The sequence below is a fragment of the Panthera pardus genome, unplaced genomic scaffold (assembly GCF_024362965.1).
Source record: "Panthera pardus isolate Hobbes unplaced genomic scaffold, ASM2436296v1 HiC_scaffold_16, whole genome shotgun sequence".
In the NCBI taxonomy this organism is placed as follows: domain Eukaryota; kingdom Metazoa; phylum Chordata; class Mammalia; order Carnivora; family Felidae; genus Panthera; species Panthera pardus.
Genome location: NW_026526721.1, coordinates 37,136,120 through 37,141,322, shown reverse-complemented (window position 1 = coordinate 37,141,322; position 5,203 = coordinate 37,136,120). Strand labels below are relative to the sequence as shown.

Genomic DNA, 5,203 nt, shown 5'->3' with positions numbered 1-5,203 from the left:
ACATACACACACACACACACACACACACACACCTGCAAAGAGTGCAACACATTAGATAATTGAAAACATTCGTAAGACACCAGAATGCATATTAATGCAAGGGTTTTAATAAGGGAGAAACATACTATAAAGCAGAAGACAGAGAGTTCAGGTAAGAATTAGGAGCCACAGAGCTTTCAGAAGCATCTCTTTTAAATCCTTGCTATTAACACAATGATGTGCTTTGTTTCTAGATTGAATTACCAAAAATTGTACAGTAAATATTGATTTGGGGAGAACAACTTGAAAGTTTGCAGTGGGGTCTTTTATGACCCTCTGTTTACATAGTTAAGTCAGGCAAACTGGTTACTCCATGTGTAAGCCATCAGTAAACCAACTAGGCCTGCGTGCCAGAAGAGAGTTTCAGATATGAAACAGCACATGATAAATCATTAGTTAGCCCAATGCCTTTATCTTAGACAAGAGACAGTGCTAGATTTCCAGGCATCCCCAGAGACAAGCACAGAGTTGTGTGAATCCAGCTGAAAAAACTTGTTTGTATTTTCAGAAATGCTAAGTATGCTTTTATAATCAGATAGCTTTGGCTATTCAAAAACTCATCCCAAGGATTTAATGGTGTAAAATAACAATTATTTATTTAGATCCTGATTCTGCTAGTTAGCAATTTGGACTGGGCTCAGCTAGGCTGTTCTAGTCTAGGAAGTGTTTATTCATGTGTATAGTCAGCTGCTGAGTTGATTGGGTTCTCATTGCTTTGGAAGGCCTCAGCTGGGATGATTCATTTCTGCTATTGACATGGCCTCTAATTTTATGGCAGGCTATTCAGGACATGTTTATATGGTACCTTGTTAGGGTTCCCAGAGAGAAAATCTGCAAGGTTTTTTGAAGTCTAATCTCAGAGCTGGTGCAGTGTTCTTCATGCCACATTTTATTCACCAACACAAATATCATGGGTCGTGTTCTCCAGAAGCAGATACCATGATGGTGTTTGGGTTATAAATTATTTATTATGAATTAACATCTGTAAAAGAAAAAATAGAGGAATTAGGATTGGGCCAAGGAAGAAGTTGATCTGCATGAAGGTTCAACAGTCTCAGCCGATGTGCTAACCTTTAGAGTAAGGCTTGTCTGTCAGGGTGTCCTGAATTGGGCCACAGAGACTGGACTCTTATTCTCCTCTCTGGCTTAGGCACTGAAATTAGGAAAAAGAATGACTATAAGTGATAGTATCTCTAACTGAGGCAAAATGACTGTAAGCTCTCTCATGACTATAGCTCACAGCTAAGCCTTTCCTTGCGGGAGAATCTGGACAGAACACTTCTTAATCTCTGATAGCAAGTCAGAATGGCAACCCAGATTCAAGGAGGAGAAAATAGATTTGACGTCTTAATGTGAGGAGCAGCTGATGTCAATTGTGACCATGTTTGCATACTTTCATAATGTTCAAGGGTACCTTGAGCACAATATATACTTAATACAAATTTATCTAATTTAATGAACTGCTAAAAAGCAAATAAGGCAAAAAAGTTCATCAAATAGATACATTCTGTGGTAAGTAGGTTTAGTAACCCATCTACCTTCTTGTTCCTAGATGAAATCATATGATCTCTGCTCTTAAGGATACCTATTGTCAACTGTACATACAGCATCATAAATACAATTCTTAGGTTGCTAAGCAGTTTCACTTCATAATTAATGGCCTTATCCTTTTCCCATTCAAGACAGGCTAGGCAGTTTGATGTAATTTCACTGTCTGAGATATGATTTGATTTTCAGTCATCTATTAAAATTTGATGTAGACTGGTCTGCCAAAAAGAAAAACTTTGATAAGAATCCAAGAGGACTGAGATGTAACCCAAGATATTCACCAAAATTTTGTAATTCTGGGAAGAACATTTCTCATTTGTGGCCTCATCAGTTATAAAATAGATTATAGAGACTCCTAAGTTCTTTGCCGTTGTTATCTTCTACGCTTTTTTGTAGCACAAGTTTTGTGACTTATCTTTTCAAAATATTTTTCCTTTGGAACTTATTCCATCTAGTAAGTGCTTCCTGTTAAGTACTTAGTTAGACACTTCATTTATCCACTTTTATTTTATTTCACATTGATTTTTCACTAGAGTATCTTTCATGAGTCTGCATCTTGGTATCAGCTCCCTTCTCTTTTGCAGAGGTGAGCTATCAGATGGCAACTGCTCCATATATCAGTCTGCTTGCTGTATGTTCTTCAAGTCAGCAAAAGTAATTGTGGAGGAGTAAAAGAAAGCCTGACATTCCTTTTGGGGAAAAACACACTTGAAAGATCTGTTCTTTACATTGGGTAATTCTTGGTAAGTGGTGGCTTATCAAGAACAACCTTGACTATGCAGACTTCAGGGAGATGTTCCTTATTCCTAGTAATGGGTCTCAGCTGTCAGTGTGACAGTCAGTCATTTGTCACAAAATCCCCAAACTTCACACTCTGAATCTTGCACTGTGCCACCAACATCAGTGACTATGCCCTGGACATGACAAATACTGATAAGAAAAAGAGATTTTACAGCTATCTAGACAAATTCATTGCTGTAATACCAACATCTAATGTGCTGATCATAGTATAAGATTTCAGTGTGTGTGATAGCACTGTTGCCAACACGTTCTGTGGGGAAAAATGTGTCTCACGGGATTAGAAAGAGCACAAAACCATGAGTATCAATAAAGAATATGCTAAGCATAATAAGAACTATTTGGATATGATATTATTTATTATTATTTATAGGAAAATGAGCCAAGCAAAAACTAACTGAGAAGTATGAGATGGATAACAAAAACAAAAAGAACCCAGACTGAGTAATTTTGGGCCATTCTCTGAGTTGATACTCCATTCATGATTACAGATGAAATCTATTGTTAATGTTATGAATGAAACATATTTAATATGTTCCGGTAGGTCCATATGTTTTTCTAAAACAATGACAAAATACCAGCATCAGTCCTTGGCTAAATTTTGAATAATTCATCCAAGGGGAAATACTTTCAAACTATATATATATATATATATATGGAATATATATATGGGATATATATATATATATATATATATGGGATATATATATGGAATATATATATATGGGATATATACATATGGAATATATATATATATATATATTCTTACAGTATAGATGTATGTTTGTGTATGTGTGTGTGTGTGTGTGTGTGTGTGTGTGTGTGTGTGTGTGTGTTTATTTAGTCCTGGAGTATTTTCTCCTAGAGTATGTGTGTGTGTGTGTGTGTGTGTGTGTGTGTGTGTGTGTGTATACCCTAGAGCATTTTTGTTTTTTTGCTTCTTTGCTTCAGAAATCAAGAAAGGTTGTTAAAAATAGGTGGGGTTGGAATATACCATATTGGCATATGGTATATTGGCATATTGGCAATATTGGCCATATTGGCAGACAATTTATTCCGGAAAATTTTCTTCAGGAAACAAACAGAACTGGAACAAGGTTTGAGAACAATCTGAAGAAATTAATAAAAAATACTTAATGGATTCTGGTATCATAGGATGCAGAAGACCTTACTTCATTGCTTTGTGTCCTTTGTCTCAAAGTTCCCTGCCTGTTTTGCCATTTACCATTTCATCAATAAATTAAAATCACCAAAGGATTTTTTTCCCCTTGGAGCTCAGGCCTCTCTCAGGCTTAGTATTAAGCAAATTTCCATATTAACTGTGGGGAACATAAAAAGTACCAAAAACAATGAGAAGACATTATCACCTTGTGGCTTTCTTCATTGAACAAATAAATTCTAGGTGGATCTGAACATTGATTACTTTAGAACAGCAAGGTGCATAAATATCACCTCATGGTTAAGTAGGGATCCTCTGATTTACCTGAGGCACTCAATATATTTGCTTTTGTCAAAAGATTTACTTTATATTATAGGACTTGAATTATTCTGTATATAACATTTTAAATTTTAGCAGTTAAGGAAAACTTCATATATAAGTGCTAGGTAACTCAAGATACCAAATTTCAAAATTATTTTTGTCCCCAAATGAGTTAATTCTCTATTTTCCATAATCCCTTAAACACTGCACTTGGAAATAGAAGACATGTTTCACCAAGTGCCTGTTTAAATTTAAAATTCCACAGCTACAGGATCAAGTAGGCAGTAACTTGGCAAGTGTGTTTTTCTAGTCTTTAAGGTAAAGAAGCTAAAATGAAGCATCATATAGTTAAGATCATTAATTGCATGTATACAGAATCTTGCATTTTATCTGGGTTGTAAATCTTTCATTCAGTTAAGTCAGCCAGATTCAGATTTGCTTTTTATTTATGGTCTTTTCTTAGATTCTTGAAATGGATAAAGCAAAATCAAGAAAAGATATTCATCAACATACATTGTTATGACTTATAAAGATCATGTTACTCCTTCTTATCAGAACTGAGCCACAGTTGACTACTCACTCCCCCTGATATTGAGTCACTGCCATATTCTCCACCCAGCTCCAAAATAAAGTAGCAGATTTTTAAGGGTGGAATAAGAAAAGCACAGGTGGTACCACCTACTGTAAATCCTTTAGTTGTTCTTAGCTCAGTAACAGCTGTTGGTCTTTTCACAGTTTGTTAAAAGCAAAACAAGGCATAGAATGTGGGCTATTGACATTGTGCAACAATACCATTTGTTTGCTCAGATCATGATAACCAATGGCAACTTAAGAAGTGTTTCCTTTTCAGGCTTTTGGTAAAAAAAAATCTTCAGGCCTGACTGCCTACCTTGCAAATAGTGCTGTTGATCTATTGATTAATTCTTGGGCACATTACAAATTATATAACTACCATGTGTTTTACTCTCGCTAGTCTGAGAGTGTATATTATATAGTTTAAAGGAAATTTAAGAATTAATGAGCATCTGTTTCATCCTGTCTAGGCATATGGGGGAGAGAGGTGAAAAGAAAAGGGAACAAACTGTTTTGAGGCTTGGTAATGTTGCCTTAAATGCCCCTTTTCAGTGAGGATAGGACTTCCCTCTCTCATCTCCAAGAAGCCAGGCTTTCCGCTCATAGAATGTTAGTGAGTATAGCAAGAAGTAGAATTGCATACCTTTGATTAGGACTAGGCCACTAAAGAAGAGTCTTAGGTATGGGGCTGGCCAATTGTTGGGAGAAAAGGAGTCTTATTAGAAAAATTAGAGGGAAGTGACACATTTGGGCTGTCTTCAAGAT

The 5,203-nt window shown here is 35.9% G+C and overlaps 1 long non-coding RNA gene across 1 annotated transcript; it reads right to left on the bottom strand.

Moving 5' to 3' along the window:
* Window positions 1–608: 608 nt before the first annotated feature.
* Window positions 609–4,614, bottom strand: LOC109254329 (uncharacterized). Its single transcript, XR_002074757.2, has 3 exons — window positions 4,548–4,614; window positions 1,111–1,192; window positions 609–1,021 (listed from the first exon to the last, which is right to left on the bottom strand). It is a non-coding gene; the product is annotated as an uncharacterized LOC109254329 (long non-coding RNA).
* Between the last annotated feature and the right edge of the window lie 589 nt (window positions 4,615–5,203).